The sequence below is a fragment of the Rhinolophus hipposideros genome, assembly GCF_964194185.1.
Source record: "Rhinolophus hipposideros genome assembly, chromosome: 8".
In the NCBI taxonomy this organism is placed as follows: Eukaryota; Metazoa; Chordata; class Mammalia; order Chiroptera; family Rhinolophidae; genus Rhinolophus; species Rhinolophus hipposideros.
The window spans coordinates 93908033-93932947 of record NC_138054.1 but is presented as its reverse complement, the minus strand read 5'-3'; the positions used below and the strand labels follow the sequence as shown (position 1 = coordinate 93932947).

General features: G+C 58.7%; 1 protein-coding gene across 5 annotated transcripts in view; it reads left to right on the top strand.

Annotated features, from left to right (window-relative positions):
- Nucleotides 1–24915, top strand: part of PRDM16 (PR/SET domain 16) — a 314562-nt gene that overhangs the window by 216136 nt on the left and 73511 nt on the right. The window contains exon 1 of one of the 5 annotated variants that reach the window (XM_081057130.1): nt 21347–21352. The exons of the other annotated variants lie outside the window; for them this stretch is intronic. The gene's annotated coding sequence lies outside the window, so the exon portion shown is untranslated. Of the gene's footprint in view, nt 1–21346; nt 21353–24915 lie in introns of those variants that run through there. 5 annotated transcript variants of the gene reach the window in all.

Sequence of the window (24915 nt, the reverse complement as noted above, 5' to 3'; positions counted from 1 at the left end):
CCGGAGCAGAGCAGTGAGGCTCGCAAAGGGTTCGGGGTAATTGCAGTCATGAGCCGGAGTTGATTGAAGAAAATTATACCCCAGTTTTTCACTACAAGTTTTTTTTGTGTGGCTTTTCTTAAATTATGCGGTGAAATTCAATTACAAGGGAAGACACGTACAGGACTTTTAATAACTGTATTAAGAGCATCTTTCCAGCTCTGTTCTGCTCCGTCTTATCGAGTTGTTCACCGACAGCTTTCTCAGATTTGTTCTGTTCCTGAGAAGTTTGGGTATTGAATTTGTTTGTTTGTTTTTTAAGAAAATTATTTGGTTCAGATTCACTTTTTTCCATGTAATTTTTCTTATTTTTCTACAATTTAGACTAGAAAACGTGGGAAAGGAAGCTTCGACGTGTGTGTGTGTGTGTGTGTGTGTGTGTGTGTGTGTGTGTGTGATATAGTGTTTTTTGCAGCTTGGGGTTCTTTGTTCCATCCTTGCCAGACAAACACTCATGGTCTTAAACTTCCCTGTAAGGTGGGGAATCTCAGTAACCATATTTCTAATTGCAAGTAAAAAAAGTAAATTCATAAATTCCAAGTATCTTCTGGATATTTAAGGCATGCCAGAAAGCAATAGAGGGTGTTTTTTAATTTCCCTGCTTATTGAAAGATTTGTAACAATAAAAAGTAATCAGAAAGCCAAGGGAGCTGCACTCACTGCCAGTGCTCTACCTACTTTCCTTAGAAAAATGCAACTGTGAGTGAAAAAGAAAGGCCCCTGAGCTCTGTAATTAATTCATTTACATTCTTAATGCCACAGATGGCTACAAACGTGGCATGACATTTAAAGTGACACCCGGGAATTCCAACCCAGCCAGTGAGTCCTGCTTCACTGTCTGTCAGGGAAATCGGGAGCAGGACGTTCCTTCAGACCCTGGGAGCAGAAACACTTCCGGGTGGCATCCCATGTGAACACCGACTGCCGCAGTCGGGTCCAGCTGGCTCCAAAGGCCACCCCCCCACCCCCACCCCCGTCCTCCCTGCTGCCCAGCAGGGGGTGGGACAAGGGAGACCCCTGGGAGGAGGGCTTGGTCGCACCTAGAGTGTGCTGTCCTCTGCCTCCTTCTGAAGGCCCAGAGGCAGGTTAGGAGCTGGCAGCAAGGACAGTCAGACCCATCGCCCTTTTCTTCTGATGTGCTTGAGCATTGATTCCAAACTGTCCAGCCTTTGCCAGCTTGGGAGCGTTGGCCTGTGGCGCAGGGCTAGATGATGCGAGGTGACGGCTAGATGAGGCCGTGACCTGCCTCCTGGTTGTACCTGAAGGAGAGGCCAAGGCCCCCGAACCAGGCTGGGCAGCGTGTGGGCCGACAGGGAGAAAAGCCCCGGTGGGGTGGGAACTGCAGCCTGCTGGCTGGCCCCTGGCTCCAGGGGCAGAGGAGGGCAGGGAGGGCTTTGAGCCCGTGTCCGACCTCCAGCCTCACTGCCCCATTGGAGAACTGAGGCTCAGGGCTCAGACTGATTTCCGACCTCAGGGCAGAACCGAGCTCTGCTGGCTCCTGGACGGTGGGGTTTCCTGTGCCACCCCAACCCACCCACAGACGCCAGAAGCCATTGTCCACGAGCACATGCTTCTCCCACAGCTTTCAGAGCCTGGGCATTTTCTGCCCACACTCACGGGAAGACAACACAGGACGAGCTGGGTTCGACTCATGGGCCTTCCAGCCTGTGGGCAGCACAGCGAAGCCCCTCGGGCAGCCGTCTTGCCAGTCAGCAGGTGTTGGTGATGCGTGGCGGGTGCTTGTGAAGGGAGACAGCAGTGGAAAGGCTGTTCCACAAAGAAGTGCTCAGGGCTCCCTGCCACGACTGCCAGGTATGGCCTCCTGAGAGACCTGCTTCCTTTTTCCTGGAAGCACAGCTATGCAGAGTGTACACCCGCGCCCTCTCCTGTTGGTTAGCTGTACTGCAGCGCCATCATAAAATGCCAAATGTTATAAAAAGAAATGTACGGTGGGACTACACAGGAATCATAAGGGCCAGATCCTCCAGGGCCCTGGGAATCTGCATGAGGCATGGGCCTATGCCAGGTCCAGCTCAGAGGTAAATGGGGATGTGTGTGCATGCTCACATGTGTGGGCTGAGTGTATGTGTTTGGGGTCAGTATGTGTCAGTGTGCGAGGTGAACGTGCATGTGGGGGGCAGTCTCTGCAGAGGCCGAGGGCTGGGGCCCCCAGGGTGCAGCCATGGGAAGCAGGGTGGGTGCGGGGCCTGTGGCCTCTTCGTGGAGGACAGGCTTGTTTCCCAGGTGGCCTGGGTCAGTTATTATCATTTAAGGGTACAAAGTCTGTGTCTGTCCATCTTGGCCCTGAGTGGGGAAGAGAGAAGAAATCGATAACACGTTGCTGCCCATCTAGAGAAAACCCTCACACTGGGGCGGCCGCGGCCCTTCCCACTGCAGCCACCATCCTAGCACCACGCAAAGTCCTGCGGCTCAGATAGGACAGGTCCTTTGATTGCCATTGATCCCGACCCCTCCAAAGGCTTCTTCCAATCCCAGGACTCAGAGGCCCTGCCCACCCCACCTTGGCCGCCGTTGTGACACCAGAGCTTCTGAGCTGCACCTGTGATGTCGGCTCTGCCAGGCCCTGTGAGCGCCCTGGGGCAGAGGGGAGCCCGTCTCCATGCATGCTGATGAATGCTGTGTGCCCCGCCCCCAGCACACTTTGTCACAGCTCCGAGAGGGACAAAGGCCGGACACTGGGCTTGGTCCTTGTCACACACCATGGGAGCAGCCAGGGTGTGGGTGCAACACGGATTCTCACAGGAAGAGAGTGGGGGCAGTCAGGAGAGGGAGCGTGTGGGGGGGAAGCCAAGGGAAGCCTGAGGAGGTGCCTGCCATGTGCAGCGCCTGAGTGGGGAGGGCTCTGTGTGCGCTGACTGTGTGTGTGCGGGGGCGCTGTGTGTGAGCGAGATGGGAATGGGGTTTTCTGGGAAGGCTACTGCTCCCCGAATGGCCTGGGAGCTGAGCCTGAGAGGAAACAGCCAGGAAGAAACGGTCTGTGGATCGACTCCAGCTACGTCATTTTCTCCTCTCAAGAGCCTGTAAAGCTCATGCTCCTTGTAAAGACAGAATTGACAAACAATCAAGAACCCTGGGCACCACCACCCCCACGGCCGCTCCAGCCTGTGGCTGTGGGAGCACGTGTGCTCTAGGCGCCCTCCCCGCCCCGCCCTTCCGCCCCTGGGACCCGTGTCCCCACTCTGTGGCCAGCAGCAGGGGAGCCCTTGCTGTTTTGTGGGCTCCTCCCTGCTGTTCAGTGTCCTCCCAGACCTGGGGTGGGCCGGATTTCAAGGGCAGCACTTACTCCCCAGAAGTGGGGGGTGTCTTGTCACTGGAAATAAGCCCGTTCTCACCTGGTCTGTCCATCTTCCCCTCTTCCATTCAGAACCTGCGTCCTGCTGAGAACCCGCTGCCCTTGCCAATTCCCTAGGGAGAGACGAAGAACATTCCATGTTATCTTTAAAAGAGGCGTGCATGGCCTTCTCGATTTCCTACTTTCTGGCTGAGGTTCAGTTAACTGGCATTCCTGCATTTCCTGCTCCGGGCTGCTGGGACCGTGGGGTGTGGTGCGTCATCTCTGGGCAGCCACCAGCTCCTGGGGAATTTGCTGTGACTCAGCCGGTGGGGACGGACTCCTGTGCTGGCTTCCAGGCATTGTACCATCACAGAAGGGCCGGTCCATGGTATCCGCGAGCTTCTCAGAGTGCTGTGTGCACTTGGTGGGAAATGAGATGCCAGGTCCTCTTTTCAAACGGGATTCCCTGAAGTCTTAGCACTTAGGGCTCAGGAGCGTCGGGGCCGCTCCACCAGCAGCTGTTCCTCGCTGGTTTCAGTTGCAGCAAAGCATGAGGATGGGAGTAAGCAGGCATCTGCCATCCCCAAAGCAACTTAGAAAGTCGGACCGCCCGGGTTTGGAAGAACTGGGAAAACATTAGGAAGCCCAGGCTGCAGCTGGGAAGCAGGCAGTTTGCTGAGTTCTGACCTTCAGGCCCTGCGTGCAGCCAGAGCCCTAGACGTAAATTTCCCTGCGAGCTGACAGAAGCAGCATTCCCCCTTGCCAATCTGGGCAGCATCTCGCTCCCTCTCAGGAGGGCTCCTTGGGACGCTCAGGGGGCCCAGGGAGACAATCAACTGAGGGAGTAGGGAACTGTGTGGGCTGGGGATCCCCACTGGCCACCAGTACACACGCGTGAGCCCCAGGCTGGGGACCCCTGGCCCCCACTGCGGGACTGGAAACCAAGCATGCGCAATCGTAAAAAGCACCGTCAAGGGCACAGACGTGGCCGGGTGGCCGCCCTTACCAGCCTGACTGCCCTTAATCCAGAGCAGTAAAAAACGGCAAGGCCCCACATCCCAGAACCTCGTCAACAAAGAGGGCTTTTTCCTGAGTATTACAGCCCCTGGCAGGGCGGGTAACAATGTGACGGCTTATGCAATGCTGTCAAAGAGGCCTTTTCAGCTGGAGAGCCTCGGCCCCTCGGCTCCCACGTTCTGCGTCTCCTTGGGCGGCTGCCGGCCGGCCAGCGGGGCTGGGCGCAGGCCTCTCAGAACAGCTTCTTCTCGGAAACGGGAAGGAAAGGTCTTGCTGGGGGGGAGGAGGGGCGGGAGGAAGAGCTGCAGCTGAAGGATGAGGCGCATCAGGAGCCCAGCGGGTAGCGCAGAGACGCTCACCGCCCCGGGACACACGCCGGCCTGGCCTGACAGTGTGGTGGGACCCTAGTGCAGCCAGGACGGTCACGTGGCCCCAGGACTCGTGTCCCTCCTCCTGGCCACTCTGCAAAGAGGGACAGACAGGACATCCACAGTGGGCCTGGGGGGAGCTAGGAAGGGCCTTGCTTTGTGGGGCGACCCCACCTGTCCCCTCACTGTCCTCTCTGAAGCCACATGCTCCCATGTCCTGCCCGCTGGCCTGGACCTACTCCATCACTTTCCCAAACTCTCGGAGCGACTTCAGACAATCTCCCCAGATGTGCTCCACTTTGCCACTGCGTTGGGCTGGGCGCAGGGTCGCAGACACCAACCTGACAGCTCATTCGTTCATTCATTCATTTATTCCCAGTGGAAAGAGTTTGTGGTCCTTGTCACCTAGGAGAAGGGCCAGAAGCCTCACCAGCGCCAGCCTGCCCCTCAGGGCGCTGGCCGCTCACGGCTCCCGTCCTCGTGCCGTCGCTGACTCCCTAGTGGGAGCCCTCACACCCCGGGCAGGCGCTGAGCAGGGCCTGAGTCCCGGGAGCTGAGTCCTGCAGAATTGTCCCGTTGAATCTGTCATGACACGCCCCCACCCCCCCACACCCCCAGTTCTCAGCGTGGTGAGTGATCAGGTCTGGACACAGCCAACTGCCAGCCTGCGGGCAGCACATGTGACATTCATCCTAGGGTGACACGAAGCCGAGGCCTGGCAGTCGGCTGTGCCCTGGGCCTGGGCCCTGAAGGACACTGGAGGAAGTCCTGCTTCCTGGGAGGGGCACGCATTGCGAGCACTCCCCAGAACCCTGGCCTCCAAATGCCCCCCCACCCCAACACCGAGGGGAGTCACCGCCCAGGAGGGGCCGGCCCACCCGCCCACCCAGAGGTGGCCCAGCTCCAGGCCCCACCTCCTCTTCTCTTTATGTTCTGACTTCAGGAACATGCTTCCCTTGAAGTGGTCACCCGAAACCCCAGACCCTCTGGGAGGGATGCGGGAGTATCTCCCAGAAAATCTCTTAGGCATGTAGAGCCCCCTGGTGATGAATAGCCCCGAGCAGGACAGGTGGTAAGAGGATACCTGCCGTGAGGCGGCCCCTGGCTCTCAGGATGGGATCAGACGGCCCGGTGGGCACAGCTGCGGGCCCGGCTCCATCCTGCTGGGTCAGTGCTCTCCTCGGGAGATAAAGGCAGGGGACACTCCTGAGGGGGGCAGGGGACGCAGGTGAGGGCCCAAGTGCCCCCAGAAAAAAGGACACGCGAGTCCTGCTGGGCAGCCTCCGCCGTGTCCCTGAACCCTGCCGGAGTGGGTTTCCTAGCAGGGTGCCTACGGGATGGCTCTCAGGGACCTGTCAGTGTCCTGGAGCCACCATAAGCAAGTGTCACCAACTGGGTGACTAAAAACAATGCACATTTATTCCCCCAGTTCTGGAGGCTGGAAGTCTGAGATCAGGGTGCGGGCAGGGCTGGCTCCTCTGGGGGCTCTGAGGGCGGCTCCGTCCCAGGCATCGCCCTCGTACTGTTGGCTTGTGGGGGCAGCCCCCCGACCTCTGCCCCCTCGTCACACGGCTTCTTCCTGTGTGTCCCTACACTGGCCTTCTTATAAGGCCGCAGGCATTGGATGGAGGGCCACCCTAACCCATTGCGACCTCATCTTCCCTCATGTCTGCAAAGACCCCATTTCCAAATAAGGCCCCATCCTGAGGTTCCAAGCAGACGTGAATTTGACCTACTACAGAAACCACGGTCAGCTCTAGAGAAGGGCAGCTGCTGCCAGGGTTGGCCTAGGAGCCTGTGCCCCGGCCTGGAGGCCAGTCAGCCAAGGGTGATAACTGGGGCCACCCCTGTCCCCCTTTGCGCAGCCCACACACACTGAGCCCCAGGAACAGCCATCACCAGCCTCAGCCCTCGAGTTCCACCTGCAGACATGTGTGCAGCCCCGGCCAAGGGCTAGTCAGGAGCAGAAGCGAGGGGTCCACCAACGCCTGGGAGCCAGAGCCCAGAGCAGAAGAGGGGACTAGGGGAGGCCACCTGTCCCAGCACACGCCAGGCGGGTTGTCTCCCGGGGAACACTCTGCTCTGTGCCTCTGCTGGAGCTGCTTGGTCTCCGGGCTGGGGACAGAGGAAGGGACTTCCTGCTCCCACCCAGCCGCCCTTGGCCTCACTAGACCCAGTGTCTCCTCGGTCTCAGGGAGAAAGTTGCTCCTGGGGCTGTGGGGAGCCCGAAGCCTTCCCCAAGTCCAGCAGGAGGGCCCCAGCCAGAGGGCGCAGCGGGCAGCTTGAGACTCAACTAAAAGCATTTGGGATTGGAAGTCTTTTGTGTCTACACTCCCCTTTTTCTTTCTGAATTTTCGTTCAGCACCTCAAAGCCACCTCTCAAGGCCTCGTGAGATTGCAGGGACAAATGGTCCAAGTCCAGGTGTCGCTTTGCCCCCGTGAGTGGAGCGGACTCTGTGTTGGACGTCTCCGCTTGAGGAGGAGGCCACAGCGTGAGCCGGTGGGTGGCTGGGTCTGAGGAGCCGCTGGAGCCGCTGTCGGGGCCTCTGCCACCTGCCTGCCTCCCTGCCTTCGCGACATTCGTCCCCTCCGTCCCTTCACCCCACCCCCTGGATCACTCCAGGAGTCATCTTTCAACGCCCCGTCCACACAGTTGGGACCAAACAAACGCGGCAGGTCCCGAGCAGGGATTCTGTTTACCCGACAATAAGTTATTTGACCCGGGCGCTGATCCGGTTACTGATATCAAGCGTGTCAGCTCCCCGCCTGCACACGGCTGCCACCCGCAGACATCGGGCGGGAAGCCGGGCCTCGTTTGGGAGGCCACGTCACAGGCAGGGAGGACACACGGCCCCAGGTGCGTTGCTTGCCTATCATGGCTGCCTGCCCAGGAGGGAGGGACCTCGAGAGGGTCAGGGGAGGCCCACATGTGCACCTCAGAGCTGCAGGAGGGAACCCCGCTTCCGGGGCCCCTCGCAGTGCCTGCCCAGTCTGGGCAGCTAGTCTCCGATCTCCACATCAGTGGGGTTTTGGAGGCCCAGGGCATGCCTGGGGCTGGTATCTCCTGCCCACTGAGCAGAAAAACCCTCTCATGGGAGAAAACAAGTAGGAAATGCTGAGGTTTCTCAGACACTCTTTGGGGAAAGAGCAGGGGTCTCTGGGGACTGGGACGTCCCTAACCGCAGGGCCTTCTTGTGCTCAAGCTGTTGGACGCCTCTCTGGTCCACATCTAATGCCCCCACTGGGCTGAAAAGAGAGCTGGCCGGTCCTGGAGAAGCTCCGCGAGGCCCGCCGTGACCCCGCAGTTGCTGTGGTCGTGGGGCTCCGAGTGCTCCCTTGTCAGGGTTTCTCACCTGGAAACTGCTATTTGTGGTCAGAGCAACTTGTCGTGGGGGCCATGTGGGATGTTCACAGCGTCTCGGCCCCCACCCAGCATGACAGGGACAGCCAGAACTGTCCCAGACACTGCCAATGTGGGCACAGACTGCCTTGGGGGGGGCAGGTGGAGGGCAGTGTGCCAGGAGTTTTCCTTACTCCCCCGGCATCTGGTGGGTAGGGGACGCAGAGACCCTTCCAGTTCAAAGGGCTACAGGCCAATGTACCCCCTGGTACCAGAGAGACATAGTGGACACTTGTGTCACTAGGGCCCTGCTACACAGTGCAGCCCCTGCTCTGGGTCAAAGACGGGCCCAGGCAGAGACGCTTTTGTGCTGGGAGTGAGTTTTGTTGGAGCCGGGGCAACCTTCCCCCCCAGAGAACCAGGATTGGTGTTGTGGCCAGCAAGGACTCTGGAGCCCCCAAAACCAGTCCACATGCTGGTTCTGCAGCCTGGTGACATTTGGGGCACATTATATGACCCTCTGTGCCTCATTTCCCTATTGTGAAAAGGCGAGAAGCTTGGCACTATCCCCGGCCTTGTGTTCAGACCTGGTGAGGCAGTGGGGTAACAAAGGATTGGGCAGCCATGCTGGGGGGCTAAAATACTCCACCCCTCCCCACCCGCACCTCCCCTTTGGGATGGGAAACTGAGGAAGCACTTGCAGCCCCTCCCCTGTCCCCAAGCCGCGCCCCAGGGCCTTCCAAGCTGTCCACCCAAGGCACCGCAATGCGTTCTGTTAAAGCCAGGTGTGGGTGCAGTCCCGAGCCGGAGCCAGAACAGGGGAGACCCTCGATTGGATGTGGGTGGTCTGCCCTGAGGAGGGGACGGGGCATGGCCTCGGGCGTGGCCTCGGCCTCAGGCTCTAAGGAGCTCTCACTATGCCGCTGAGGAGACTGTTCCCTGGTTCCCCCTCACCCAGGAGTCCTACTCTCGGACCCATGGCATCCCGGGGGCCGTGTGCCCACAGCAGTGCTGGCAAGTCACAGCAGGGGGCTGGTCTTGGGGCTGGACTCTAGCTGTGCTGTTGGGGAGGTGGGATCTTTCAGGTCTGCAGAAAGCTGGAGACCACAGTTATGGTGGGGGGCCATCCTGGATCCAGGGTGGGAAGGTAGGGGCCTTTCCTTAAACTTCTCCGTCTTTATAAAGGGCTGAGCATCAGAGTAGGACCCCTCAGAGTTACTGACCCACACTGTCTGGATGTGGGGATCCAGTTTTGCAAGAAGGAAGTTAATGAGCACCCTGGATGGGTGAGATGGGAGGGCCGGGCCCTTGGCTGGCTTGTGGAGGGCACTGCACCTTCACACAGGGCTTGGTAGGGGCCAGAGGGGCCCACCGTCGACCTTGAGACTTACTGTGGCTGAGGCACTGGACAGACTGTCTAGAATCGTTCTGACCTCAGCATAAGGAAAACTGGCAGGGAAGAGGCTGCCGGCTCCCCAGGTGCCCCTTGCAGGAGCCATTTGCAGGATGTTACTAAGATCCGCAGAGGTGGGGAGTCTCCTGGACCGGCCGGCCACCCGCTGGCCAGGGCAGGGTCTTAGAGAAGCACTGAAGGCAGAGGACAGCCCTCCCCACCCAGGCGAGCCCTCACCCCTCCTGCTGCCAGGCCTGTTGGCTCGGAGTTATTCTGGCTGCAGGAAACTGAGCATCCAGGGAGGAAGACCCGCTCCCGTCTGTGTTGTTTCCTTGGGGAGAGCTCCAAGCTACCCCTCCGCCAGTGGCAGCCATTCTTTCTGTTCTGAGTGCTCAGCGCTCCCCAGCCCCACCCCCACCCCCCAACAGGCACTCCATAAGGTTGGCCTGGGGCTGAGGTGAGCCCCTCCAGCTGGGAAGAATGCCCCCAGGGGGTGAGTGGTCCCTGCAGGAGGAAGGCTTTGGAGCCCCTGTCCCGTCAAGAATCAGGCCCATCTTGTTGCTGGCGTCTCTGATTCCTGTGACAAGTGCTGATGGGGAGCCTATCCCGGGAACAACACTAGAAGTCTCAGCCAAGAGGGGTTAAGGGTGCCTTTGAGACTTCTGACCACCCACTTCACCTTGGACTTGCCGAGTCTCACTGCAGCCTCTTAACTCTTGCCTCGCCAGAGCTGCCGGCCGCCCAGCTAGATATGTGCAGACTTCAGTGCCCTTGAACCCTGCGATGGTGACATTGAGCAGGGAGCACACTTTCCACCTTGCAAAAGGCCTTTCTGCTCCTTGCCCGGCCCCTTTCTCCTCCTCTAACCCTCATCTTCCCTGAGCACCAAGCACCGTCTCCCAGCCTGAATCTGCGTTCGCTGTGAAAAACATGGAGCTTCCCTTTCTGTCTCCATCCACCCTCATGGTGGTCACCGCCCTGATCCTGGGCCTTGGGCATAGCCCGTCCCTCAGCCAGTCTCCAGGTCCAAACCCCCAGTCAGAGGCCCCCCAGGACCCACTTTTCCTGCCTTCCAGAGCGAATCAGATAAAGCTTCAGTTGGCTGAAGTCGAGACCACCATCCTGGAAGGGCTGGGTGCTGGGAGAAACTTGTGAGGAAGAGGTAGACCAGGGAGACCCTCGGATGTTTGTCAGAACAGAGGGGCCCCCCTGCTTACGGGGGCTGAGGAGGGAGACACTAAGCCTGAGTGCCCCTCTCCTCTCCCAGCTCTGCAGACACTTTCTCACCTGCTGCCCTGGGGCAGAAATTGGAGCCCGCCTCGCGTGCCTGCCGGGGTCAGGGGGTGAGGAGATAAGAGCTGGCCCTTTGTGTGGGGAGCTTGGCTCTCAGATCGCAGGAAGTGGGCCTGAGCGCAGGAGAATAGCGCTCACTGGGAGTGGGGAAGCGGTGGCTGATCCCATCTGATAAGGAAGGAGCTAAACCCACACTGACAGGCCCTCTGCCCGCCCGCCCACCGCAGGCTCCAGGCCCTGGAGCGGCTCCTGCCCACCAGCCTGGAACGGCCCAGCCTGGGGCCCTGCACTGGCCTGCACCCCCATACTGGGTGGGCTCTGGCCCTGTGGGTTGCAGAGGGCCACCAGGCCATGCATCTCCTCCGTTGTCACTCCCCCCTTGCTCACCCGATGGGACGGGACAGGGTCCTGGGAACCACCCGCCGGAGTCTGGGGCACAGGCTGTGCTTCTCCCCCATGCAGGGCAAGGCCAGCGGGGCTGTGCTGACAAGCCCTGTCCCAGGGCCTATCGATGAACAGGTGCTGCCGCTTCCCCAGAGGGACCCCCAACCCAGAGACCCCACCCAGAGCGGCTCCACACACCTTTGTTGAACAAACAAGCGAATGTTCCAGGCTAAGCAGCTGTGGGAAGGTGCATGAACCCAGGGAGGGCAGTATGTGGAGGGGGCTCCCCTGAGCCTGTTCCTTAAGAAGTCAGCCACATCCTGGAGGAAAGGACACGTTTCCCAGTCCCCTCATTAGCAGCCAGCAGGATCTGGGGCCCAGGTCTTGGCCATCCCTCTGGTGGGAACGGCAGGGACGATCTTTCTCTCTGATGCCCAGCACCCTCCCTGGGCTGAGACTTTGGCAAGAGGCTGAGGAGCCATCACCCCTGGGTCCCCTGTCCTGGGCTCTTCCCGGCTCTGGGCTCTGTTCTGGGCTAATTGGTCCCTCATTAGCAGTCTCTTCACCTCGGGTGCAAGGGCAGTGAGCTGTTTCCCTACCCCCACCCCTTTCGACCATCTATGCACAGCCCTGGAGTGGCTCTGGGACTCCTGGCTTGGGGTCCTTTTCTCACTTGACACAGATGTACCCAAGTCTCTCAAGGGATGAGGGAGTGTGGCCCCCAGGCCTGGCAGTGGCTCAGCCATATCTCTGAAATATAAAGTCTGACCTTGGGGTGGGCAGGCACCCCTTGGGAAGGGGACAGGCTGGGCTTCCCCACCCCCAGGGTCATCCAGGGCAGGGCAGACCCACCTGCTCAGGGACAGCAGTGTCCGTCCCCCCCCCCCCATCACCTGCCCCAGGGCTCTGCTGGAATATTCACACTCTTTTCCAACTCGTGACCTGATTGGGGACATCGTGTGCACTTGGAAATTGTAATTAGATTCGACCTTACTTTGTGTACTCGTTCCCAAGAAAATCATCTATTAATTGATTCCAATTACTCTTAATTGTTTCTCATACATTTCAATTAAGCAGCCCTGTAGTTACCGGCGGGAGCTCTGGGTTAGACAAGCAATCACCGCCCCTCGAATGGCAGGGGTGTGGGAGCCCAGGGAGACCCGGCAGGGCCTGGAGCCAGGTCCTTCCCTGGAGCTCCAGGGCCTCCTGCCTCCCCCCGGGGCAGGGAGAGCCGCTCCCAAGAGGCCGGGCTGGCCAGGGTGCTCACACCACCTGGGGGGGCCCAGCCCTGTGAGAGGCCCCGGGAGGGGAGGGAGGCTGGATGGCCGGGCCCCCTGCAGCTATTGACTTGGTTGTTTTGTTTTGTTTTTTCCAAATCAGTCTTTAGTGTCAAAGGTTGATTTTTTTATTACCGTAAAATGCATGTAACATAAATGTATCATTTCAGCCACTTAAAAGTGGACACTTCAGTGGCAGGTAGCACATTCACAGAGCTGTGCAGCCATCCCCTCTGCCCAGTTCCAAAACCGCCCCAAAGGGAGACCCCCCCATGAGCGCCACCCTGTCCCCAACCCGCAGCCCCTGCCCCCAGCCCTACTCACTGTCTGGTCGAGGTACCTGCTCCGGGCATTTCACATAAATGGAGTCACACGCCACATGGCCTTTGGTGACCTGCTTGTGTCCACTCAGCACACTGTGATCAGGGCGCCAGTCCTTTTCATGGCAGAGGAATGTCCCACTGTGTGGCTGCCGCGCGTTTCGTTGATTAGTTCATCTGTTGATAGGCATTTGGGTTATTCTGCTCTTGGTGATCGTGAATGGCGCTGCTGTGGACGTCCCCTCGTATTCGAGTTTCCGTGTGAACATCAGTTTTAGTTCTTACCGGATATGTCCGGGAGTGCTTTACTACTGCAGTTACCGTGACCAAGTGTGATGGCGTCGTAGCAGAGATGGATGGGAAGGAAAGCCAAGGTGTCCCTGGGAAGTGGCTGCTTGTCCCTCCGGGGACACTGGGAGACCCTCGGGGTGGTGGGGCTGGGGCCCACGAGGCCAGTGCCTCAGGCAGGGCTCTGACTCGGGGAGCCGGGGCCCTGTGTGCTCGCTGGCTGCAGTGGACCACAGTGATAGGAAGAGGGAGGAGAGACCTGCCCCTGGAATGTGCCGAGGATTAAAGCACCTTCTTCCAACACCTTGTCGAATCCTCTGTGCCCAAAGCCCTCGTGGCCCAGGTGGCAGACTGGGAGTCCAGGTGGCTTGGTGGGCCTTTTATTTATAAGCTGTGTAATCCGGGGTCCGGGGTCCCCGGGCGTCTGCCTCCGCACCTGTCAGACGGGCTCAGGAAGTGACCTAGACCTGAGGATGAGGCTCTGCGTGGCCCCCGCCTGACACAGTGTGAACAGGAAGCGTGGAGGGAGCCCAGAGAGACCCGGGACCTTCCTGGGTGCAGGACCCCAGCCCAGAGTCGGGCTTCCCGTCAGTAAGGCCACAGAGAGATGCCAAGGGCATGAGAGAGCCCGAAACCCAGCCCTCCTGTACCCTGAGGGCACCCAACGTCACTGGGCTCATTGCTAGAGTCACGTGTGGCCAGCGGAGGCCAGGTCCTCCAGCTCTGCTCGTCTCAGTGTCTCGGAGGGTGGTTCCCAGCTTCACCATCAAGTATTAGCCCATCCGTCCTCACCCCTCCTGCTTGCTGGGCCTGCCCATCACCTGCTGTTGCTGAGAAGGAAAATGGGACACAGAACGAGCCCTTGGTGCCGTGACAGCGAGGCCACCTCACCCAGCGCTGGAGGAGATGGCCCTGAGCCAGCTGGGAGCGCCCACCTAGAGGCAGCCTGGGCGCCGTTCCGATGCCACCCTCGCCCCTCAGCTTCCCCCCCCCGGTCTCCAGAGTGACTCCGCTGTGCTCACGACAGCAGCAGCCCTGGAGCACTGGCCAGGAGGTGACCTGACTGCTCCTTGCTCTCAGCTGGCTGTCACAGCCAAACCCACGTTACAGGTGAGGGGACAAGATGAGGTCGTCAGTGACCTGACCCATATGACAGTGTCAGCACCTGTCACCCTGTGTGCTCAGGGACGGAGACGCCAGCCCAGCGTGCTGCATGCCCAGGCGGGAGCAGAGACCGAGGCGGGCACCCAGAGGGGACCCTGGACTCTCTCCAAGGCTCCGAGCTGCCCTGGAAGCGGACGCATTTGGTGGAGAGCTCAGCGCTGTGTGCGGAGGCCTGAGCAGACGTGGCGTCGCAGTGGGCACCTTGCTGCCAGGGGAGACAGCGGGCAGCTGCCAGCGGGTCCCGCGTGAGGAGGAGCGCCTCACAGGCGGCCCCTTCTCGGGCCTTCTGCTTTGGAAAGTGAATGAAAGGCCGTTATTGAGATGACGAGGGACAGGGTGGAGACCTTGGAGGACACGGGAGCAGCCCCCCCCAGGCCTCCACAGGGAGCACGGTCGTCGCCCAATCACAGCCAGTGAATGGCGCGTGTCCCGGAGTGCGCTTCGCGAGCCCCTGAGCGAGCGGAGTTTGTGTGCTTTAACTTGCCACTGGCCAACGCAAGCAAATAAACAGCACTTCAAAGACACGAGCGCGCGGAGGACATCTGCAATCCAACCTCTGGCTGAGGTTTCCACACAACACGCCCTCGGACATAAATCTGCAAATAAACTTTCCAAAGGAAAACATTGACTTCTTTCAGAATCCACCCTTATTCCACGTTCCGTCCGGTGTCCTGGTAGAAAGTGCCGGCCGGGCACGTGTGAAGCGAGCGGCGCTCTCGGCTGCCGCCCGCTCCCCCCAGGCACCCCTGCAGCCCCAGGAAGCTTCACAGGGCTCACGGGGGCCAGGCCGCCTCCGGAGGGGTGGGGGCTGGGCAGGAGGGGTGGGGGCTGGGCAGGCCCAGCGGGAATTCCAATTCCAATCCTGTGCAGCAGCCCACAGAAGAGGTTCTGATGTCCCTGTGACGGACCCCCCCCCCCCGAGTGTCACTGAATGAAATAGGAGTCAGCCAGTCCCCACAGCTGTGCTTCTGAGGCCTGTGGAGTATCAGGGAGACCGTGGGGCCTGCCCGTGAGGCCATCGCATGTGGGCTGCAATGGAGGTGTGTGGGTGTGTGGGACTGTGTGTGTGCGTCGTGTGTACATGTGTGCTGCACGCATTGCCATGTGCGCACACGGGGTGCATACACGTGTGTGCATGTGCGAGTACCCCTCCGTGGAAGTCTAATGCAGGAAAAAGGAGAGGAAGGGACTGTGGGCGGCTTTTCTCCCCGACGCTTCGAGCATGCCCAGTGCTTCCTGCTCCGCCAGCATCCAGTTGCTGCCTCTGAGCTGACAGCCTCCCCTCTTTTTGGAAGAACAGTCCTTGGTTGAGTTCTTAGAACCTGATTTCTGAAGCTGTAGTGTTGGGGGTAGAGCAGACCCCCAGGACCGAGCTGGAGTCCCAAGGCATCTCCTGCAGGGTCATTATTTCTGGGTGTGGGGACCTCTGTGCTCGAGGCCACCCCCTGGAGCTGCCATGCCAGCACAGGAAGAATGGCCGCCGGGCCAGCGTGCGGGTGCACACCACACAGCCCTCGCCGCTCTGAGATGGCAGACTTGTCATTCACCGGATTCGGGACAGTTCTCCATTTGCTCTCTCTCCTTGGGGGCACCAGGTGGCACCGGAGGTGGCATTTGTCACTGATTTGCATTTCCACTCCCCTTTCCCCCAGTGATCTAGGTAGAGCCTTGACACCTTGAGCTTTGGTTCTGGAAAGAAAGGAGGAAGATACAAAACACACGTGCATAGACACACATAGAAGGCAGGTTTGTGTGCACAGAGAAACACATACACGCACACATACACAGGCACATACCAGACACACGCACACATGCATGCACACGTGTGTGTCCACAGATATCCATGCACACACTTAAGACCCACAGGCATACATGACCATAAACATACACAAGCACACATATGTGCATGCACACGGAGACACACACATGTGCACGCGCAGACTCCTCCAGTTTTGTGAGTCCATCCCCAGCTGCCATTTTTCTGATTTTCATTCTTCTAGAGAAACAAACCAAATTCCCTTTTGGGGCCTGTGAGAGACCTTGCCTGGCTTTTCCGAGGGCGATTCCATGTGGGGCGGGGGGATCGACGGTAAGGGGTCCCGACCACGATGTAGGGGCTGCCAAGTCCCCTCGATCCTGGGCTGACATGTGCCAGCCGCTGGCGGCTTTGGCCACATCCTGTGGGACAAGGACGCTCCATTAAACCCCCGGGATCTGAGCAACAAACCGAGACGCTCAGAGGCCCCCGGGCCCCCAACCAGACTTCCTGATTTCAGGAGCTCCTTTCATGGGGGGGCAGGAGCGCTGCCCACCCTCCTGCCTGCCTGGGACAGGTGGCTGATGAGTGTGTGTCTGGCTGGCTCAGTGCTGATGACCCAGACTCCTGACGCCGGGCACTGGCTGCCTGGGAAGCACCTGGAACCATGGGGGTCTTGGCCATGGTGCCCCCCTGGGCCTCCAGTGCAACCTGGGCAGAAGGTCTCTGAGCATGGATGGGATGAGGGCCCTCTATGGGCAGACACACCCTGCACACGGACCCCATTTTCCCAGCTCCGAGGTCAGAACTGGGGTGGCCAGGGCAGACAGGACCCACGAGGATCTGCAGCAGAGGGCACATGGTCCCACAGCAGCCACCACACCATTTCTGCCTCTGGGGCTGTGCTGAGCTCCCCAAACCCCGGGAGATAGGAAGGACCTGTTCTGAGTTCTGAGGGTGACAAGCAGCGTTGGAGCTTCAGAGCCATTTACCTGGCTCTGTGCCTTCCAGGTCCCACCTTCCCAGGCACTCCTGGAGGACAGTTTCCTGGCCATGCTCTCCTCCGGCCACTGAGAGTCGAACCACGTATTATGGGACACTGTCCCCGACACAGTAGGCCTCCGGGGACAGAGGCCTCCCAGCAGTCTCGGCACCCCAGCCCTTGCCCTGGAGGAGCCATAGGCAGGCCACGGTGCATCAGTGCCAGGGAACCGTGACTGCATGGACAGATGGGTGAGGGGTGACAACCTGGGGGTCAGCAGGGCCTGGAAAGTGCTCAGAGTGGAGTGGAGAGGGCGTCTAAATCCACGTGGCACATCCTCCTGGGCTCCCTGGAGGAGGCGCCGCTTAGGCTGGGACTCAGAGGACAGAGAAGCTTTGTCCCCTACAAAGGGACATAGGCAGGGAGCTCAGGCAGGTGTGGGAGGGAGCTTTGGCGAGACCATCACCTCCGTTCTCACGAGACCCCACCTTGGCTTGGCCATTAGCATCTGCCCCACCCTCTGGAGAAGTGTGCGAGACGGGCTGATGCCCACTCCCTGCCCAGCACCTTCCCCCACTGCCATCATCAGTGACACACCGTCCACTCTCAGGGAAGGAGGAGCCCACGGTCTGGGGACGGGGCAGGGGGCAGGTGCTCTGGGCTGGGTACCGGCTGGAGCTGGAGGCACAGGCAGTCAGCAGTGGGGCCCCAGCATCCCGCCCCGTCTGGGGCCCGGGGACGCCCACAGAAGGGCAGTGCGGGGATGGCCTCTTTCTCCCTCCTGAAACACGTTACACGGGAGCATAATGAGACACAAGCCTTTACCTGATGGATATCTCAGGAGGGTCAGAAAAATGCTGATAAATGCCAGGGTCCTGCGTGTACAGAGCCCTGTCACGGGTCAGTGCGTCCCAGGGAAAATAAAACAATTATTTTTGACAATGTGCATCAATACCATCTATGCCATTTCCCCCGGCACAGTGCTCCCCTCCCCCACACCATGGCCATCCCTTCTGCACTCGTCTATGTCTTCAGGAAACAGCCAGCAGACTCAATAAGCCAATTGTTAGCTCCATCGATCTTATTTGGGGTCCTGAAAATTCAGCAGACAGCACAGTGTTAAATTATTAACTAAATGTTTCCACTCGCTGGGGACATGCTTCTGCAAAGACCATCTAGATGAACAATGGCCTCTTTATGAAATTAACAGCCGAAGGGGTGGGTGGGACAGGGAGCAGAAGTCACAGAGTGGCCAAAGGAAGGGCCGTGCCCCCCTGCATGGGGAGAGGAGCCTGGAGGGCGTGAGGAGGCGGAGCACGTGCCCGGCAGAGCGGCCAGGGCACCTCACACCAGACAGTGCAGTGTCCAGTCGCAGGCTCTCGTTAGCCAGGTGGCTGGCTCTGTCCCAGCCTCCCCTTCCCTTCACCACATGGGACAAGCGCCCACGGGGCCGAGGGTTGTGTTAGGTGAATGCGCTCTCCAGTGGGAAGCGCTCAGGCTGACACCTGGTACAGCTTGAAGAGGCTACCACTGCACCCCGGCCAGGCCCCCCGCCAGCTGGGGTGGGGGGAGCACAGAGGCAGTGGGGACTCACCTGCTTCATGCCCAGCAGGGCCAGGCCATGTGCCAGGGGCCCGAGACCTGGGGTGGGGCATGTGGACCCAGCCGCAACCTCAGGAGCTTCCATTTGTGTGGGGAAGGCAGGTGTGCAGGGTGAGGGCAGCTCAGGGCCCAGGACATCAGCGTCAGGCCAGCCGTGCCAGGGCCGCCCACGATAAGGAGCAGAAAAATGAGGAAGCGTTCTGAATTCAAAGGTCGGAAACGGGAATTCAAAACTGAGTGAGGCTTCAGGCCGCAGTTCGGGGCACTTTTCTCAGGCTTGCTTTGCTCAGCAGCAGGAGGCAGCCAGAGGAGTCCCTGCAGTGGGCACTGAGGGCAGCTCACGGGACCCTGCCTTTGAACTTCTTACAAAGATGCTCGTACAGTTGGGACACCTGTGGCTTCTGCTGCTCAACAGAGTGATGGTTGCACATACCCCGCTGGTTTACAGTTGCCTTTCTCAGTCGTGGCCTCTTAGGGGGGCACCTCACAGGTTGTTGACCCGTCGTCCTGTGGACGGGCATTTGGGGTTGTTTTCAGATCTGCACTATTATGAATATAGTTACGATGAACATTCGTGTACAGCCATTTTGTAGACCTAAGTTTTCATTTCACAGTATATGTTATCTCGGGGTAAAATTGTCGGGGCATAGGAGAAATGCACATCTAAATTTATGAGACGTCGCCAAGTTGTTTTCCAAAGTGATCAACTACTTTGCATTCCCACTGGCAATGATTAAGTTCCGGTTGCCCCATCCGCCCGACATTTTGCATTATCAGCCTTGTAAAGGTGAACCGTTTTAGTGGGTACGAAATAGTACCTGGTGGTTTCCGTGTGCGTTTCTCTGATGGCTAACGATGTTAAGTGTATTTTCATGTCATGTGCCTGTGTAACTGCTTTTGTGAAATGCTTTTTTCAGGTCTTTGCCCACTTTTTTTTATTGCATTGTTTGTCTCTTTAATGACAGTTTTTGTGGAGATCTTTATATATTCTGGACACCAGTTCTTAGTCATTTATATGTATTGCAGATACTTTCTTCCAGTGTGTGGTTTGCCTTTTTTATTTGCTAAACAGAGTTTATTGATTAATGGATGTTTTTAATTTTTTTGAATGTTGAGTACTTTTTTAGCTTTTTTTTTTTCAAATATTTTTCTGCTGCATTTTCTATCTCTTTTCTCCTTCTGTGACTCCAGTTACACATACACCGTGTATTATCCCACAGGGCTCTGTGGCTCTGTTCATTTTGTTCCAGTATTTTTCTGTAGCGCTATGTTCAAGTTCACTTACCCTTTCTTCTGCCGTCTCCCACTTGCTGTTAAAAGCCCATCCAGGGATGCATTCATTTCATGCATTATACTTTTTGGTTCTAGAATTTGGTTCTTCAGTGCATTTTTCATTTCTCTGCTGGCATTTCCTATCTGTGTGCTCCTTATGATTATCTTTTCCTTTAAGTCTTTGGACATGTTTATAATAGCTATTTTAAGTTTTTGTCTGCCAAATCCAACATCTGGGTCATATCAGAGTTGGTTTGTGTTGAAAATTTTTTCCCTTGACTATGGGTTAGCTTTTCCTATTTCTTTCTACATTTAGATTTTTTTTTTTATTATATTGTATTGGTCATTGTAGATGATACATTGCAGAAACTCCAGATTTCGTGATCCTCTGAAGAGTGTGGGGTTTTGTTCTAGCAGAACTTTCTGTCACCTGCTGCTCACCTTAAGGCCACCTGGCAGAAGCTGGACTGCACACTTGGTTAGGGTGTGTCTGTCTCCGTTTTGCTTTTGGTCTCGGGGGTAGGCTTTCCTTTTGAGGCATACCCTTCTAGACTCTGAATGGAAAACCAGAGAGTTCACCAAACCCCTCTGAGTTGACAGGACTCTGGGCTCTCTCTTCCTGCTGTGCTGGGGGCAGCTGAAGTCTCGGCTTAGCCTTCTCAACCTTTCAGCTGTCCACTTTCACTGGGCTCCATGAAGTTTCCCTTGGGTAATGCAAGGGTAATGCAAGGATAAGCCCAGGATTTAGGGGGCTGATATGCACCCTGGGGCTCACCTGCCTGTGGTGCCTTCCTCTCCAGGATTTCCCCTCCACTTGCAGCTGCTCTGGCCGCCTCCAAACCTGTGCTCAGACGCCCAGTCCGGTACTGTGGCTCTCTGTTATGTTCTGGCTGCCCCATGCCCAGGGGAAGGTGCCGTGGCTTCTAGGGAAAAGCTACATCATTGTGGCCTCCTCCTGTGCAGCCTGTTCTTCCAAGGGTCACATCCCTTTACGTGCCTCCTGCTTTTTGTCACTCTCTGATGCTTTCAGATCTTTTTTAAAAGATATTTTGTCCAGCGTGTATAATTGTTATCTGCAGGAGGGTGAGTCCAGCACAAGCTATTCCACGAGTCCTGGACCCAGAGTGTCCAGAACCCCCACTCTGGTGTTCCACGTGCCCGTCCACATGGCCTCGTGCCTTCACCCTCGCCACAGCCCAGGGCAGGGGCTAGCACGAACACCATTCCCATTGGGCGGCTGGCAAGAATGAGGTTCAAACTGGTTAAGTGCCCGACACAAGGATACCCGACTGGTGGGAAGAGGACTCGGCTGGTTGCAAACCCCGCACTCGTCCAGCTGTTGGCTCTGAATGTGTCACATGGGCACAGCCGGACCCAGTCCCGGCCACCCTCAGGTCCCCCTTGCTGCCTTCTGTAGCTCAGTTTTTCTTGGCGGCCGTTTCCCTCTACCCAGGCTGCTCGGTGCCCCCAGCCGGGCCCCCAGGAGCCGACAAGAGCCCCACAGAGGCCATGTGGCTGTGGGCCAGAGTCTCCACTGAGCAGGGACAGTCGGAGGGGCTGCTGTGAGTGTGAATATAAAAGGGGGCATTGAGGGGCGGGCTCCAAGGAGACTCCCTCTCCTTCAGGGCGCACAATATGGCCTTTGTGACGCCTGGCAGGGCCGGGCTGAGCGGGAACTTGCCTCTTTCTCCTCGGGAGAGATTATTTCATTTAAAAATAATTGAATGTGGAAAATGTTGGATATGGAAACTGTTTATCGGGTTTCCTTTTTTGTTTCTCCCGCCGGCTGTGCCCGCAGTGGCGAGCAGGGCCAGCCGGCTGTGCTCTGGGTTCCGTGCAAATTGGGCGGGGGCTTCGGGGTTCCCAGCGGACGAGCCTCGGGCTGCTGGCACGGCCATTGTGGTGAAGGGGCCACAGAGAGTCAGGGCTCTCGGGCGGGAGGCTGGGCCGGCTGACTGGAGGTGCCGCCGTCCTCATCGCCCCAGTAATTCCCCATTGTTCCTCACCCGGTGCCCATGGCCCCACATTCCCCAGGGCACCAAGCCTTCTGCTCAACCCGCTCCATCCTCCGTCTGTCCTGGGGCTTCCTTCTTCTCACCTTCACCCACCCCATCTCCCAGGGGCCATGCAGACTCCTTCAAATCAGTCTGGATGGCCAGCCAGGCCCGCTCCTGTCATCCTCTGAGCACGCTCGACACTGTGTCCTCTGTCCTTCTGGACGTACACGCCAATGCCCCTTCTCGCCCCTCTCCTGACTACACACCTGGTTAGGGTACGTGTCCCTCAGTTTTGCTCTTAACTCAGGACGCAGGCTTGGCTCCTAAAGCAGAGCCCTTCTGGGCTTTGAGTGGAAAGCAGAGCTGTTCACCAAGCCCCTGTGAGTTGATGGCTCCGCGTTCTCTTTTCCTGCTGTGGCGATCCAGGCCAGAGGTCACTCTGGCCACCCACACAGCACCCACTCCACTTTGGGGCATGGATTAGCGGCTCCATGAGGGAAGCCCGCCCTCCGTGCACGCCCATCCCTGGTGTGTGGCCAGCAGTCGGCACACACTCGGGGGTGTTTGGAGAGATCGAACGTTTGGTCAGTCGATCGAGTCTGCTCTGGGACCAGTCCTGCCAGTCGTTTCCGTGTCCTGAGCTAGCCCCTCTCCCTGAGTGTGCGTGTTTCCATCAGACTGGGGTTTGCACTGTGGCCTGATCCCCCCGAAGTCCTCAGAACAGCCACGGGGCTGGCCGGCCCACAAAGCATCTCCCGGCCTCTCTGAGAGCTCCTTGGGGGCCTCAGAAGATGCTCGGCAGGTCCAGCTTCTGAGTCTTGTCCCGGGAGGTGGAGGGAGCCCAAGAAGGTGTGTGGCCCGGGAATCCAGGATGGGACTGGGGGCTGTGCCTCCTGGGTCACTCGCCCTGGAACTATGGTGTTACCTAAGGTTCCACCCCAGGAAGACATTCATTCAGCGAGGCACCAGGGCAGCCAGAGGGAGCCTTGAAGGGGACCTCGGCCCCCGTTCCAGATGGGGAGCCAGGCCCAGGAAGGGGAGACGCCTCCAAGCCTCTGCACGCTCTGGCACAGACATGGCTCCCTGCCATTAGCCCTGGAAGAGTCAGGCACCCTGCACCTGGCCCTGGGGAGTGGTAGGTCCCATGATAAGTGCTATCTCCGTCTGCGTCTGGAAGGCCCACCCCTCCCGCTTCCGCACCCAGGACAGAGCCATATACAGTGGGTGCTTCATCAGTGCCTGTGGAACAAAGGCAAGAGGCAGCCAGGGGCCAGCTGCGCAAGGGGCAGCAGTGGGAGGTCAGAGCCATCCCCCCTGCAGTCAGTTCACACAGGAGCTTGGGACAGCATGAGCCTGGCTCATGGGGAGGGTCACCCATCATTTTGGCATGTGAAGTTGGTGCCTCTTGGACCTGTGGGGCGTGCCCACCATGGACAGGCGGGCCCCAGGCTGAGGAGGAGAAAGCCACGCCCAGGGCCCCAGTGCACACAAGCTACAGCCTGCCCTCCCCACCTGGCCCAGGTCCCCCCCGCAAGGGCCCCAGCACTTCCCACAGGCGAGCACTGGCCCCTGAGGAGCCTGTAGCTCCTACTACGGAGGGCAGCCACCTACTCCTGCACAGTGTCCACTCCTAGGCCCATCCACCATGGCTGTGGGGTCCCCTAGGTGTCCCCAAGGCTGGCGTCAGGCCCTGGGTGTCCCTGAGGATTTGAACCCTGGGCTGTGTATCTTAGTGGCTCATCAGCTTCTTGCTAAGACTAGAATCAACCTGCATGTCAGGCTGCTCGAGCTATGCAGGACCACTGGGCAGAGAGAGCCCTTCCGGTGGCAGGAAGCAGAGCTTTCTATCGAGCAGGGAGGTGAGGAGGAGAGCAGGGAGAGGGGGGAGGGGAGCACAAAGGGGAGGGGAATAGGGAAGGGAGCAGGGAGAGGGTGGAGAGGCCACGAGTCGCCTCAGGCATGCCCAGTAGCCCAGGCCTGGGAAGTCCTATGGCCGCCAACGTTTCTGTGCCGGCCTCAGGGTGAGGATGAGACCCTCTCGGGGCTCTGCCTGGCCCCAGCACCCGCCCACACTGGGCACCTGCTGAGCTTTCTGGAGCTGCCTGACCACCTGGTGGGTCCCTTTTCAGTATTCATGTGGAAGCCTGGGAGAAGCCAGCAGAGGAGAGAGGAAAGCAGGACAGGCAGCTACTCAGCGCCATCATAGACCCGCCAGCCGAGAGCGTGGGGGCAAAGAGCTCTCATCATCAGAGCAGTGGGCACGGCTCTGCCACTCACAAAGGTGGTCTGAGTGTGCAGGCTGGGCCGGTTGGCACAGTAGGCTTCATAAAGCCTCTGCTCCAAGAGGTAGCCCAGTCCTTGAACTCAAGAAGCCCCTCTGAGAAGGTGCCCTTGAAAGTCAGGTGCCACCCAGCCCCATGCAGAGCTCCTGACACCAGCTATTGGGTTCTTTGCAGGGACCACCCTCTTCCCCTCCAGCCCTGGGGAGTTGGGCTGCAGTGAGCCACCAGAAGGGGGTACACAGGAGGGCCCTTCCCTGCCCCAGCCCAGCGAGAAAGTGGCCTATCCTGGCCCTGGTAGGGGGAGAAGAGGGGCAGCCAAGGGCAGGTGCCCACTCAGCACACCGGGGCTCTTGGCTCCTGCCTGTGGAGGGTGGTGGGGGCTGGGCACTGCGTGCAAACTGGTGACAGGACAGGCTTGGGGCTTCACACACATAATCGCAGTGATTATTGAGTCGGGGGGCCAGAAGTCAATGCGTTTCTGCACATTTGTCAGCAAGAAACCGCAGTCCACTGGCCTTGCCCTGCCCCCTGGCCGTGACAGTGCCGCTGGCCTGCTGTCTGGATGCAGCGTTCCCAGGCCTGCTCTCTGGCTCCCAGCGAGGGTCCCTGTCCCAGACAGATAAGATAGAGCGGGTGTCGGGAGGAGGTGCCGACGGCCGTGCCAGCACGCTGTGAGTGATCAAAGCGTCTTGAGAAAGGTGCTGACGTGGCCACCGCGCTTAATGAGGTCATCGCCGGAGCTGTTGCCCTGATAACCCGGGGGTCAGGCGCCCAGCAAGAGCAGCACGGGGAGCAGGGCCGTCGAGGCCCACTGCCCACTCATTTCAGGCCCTCATCCCAAGCCCA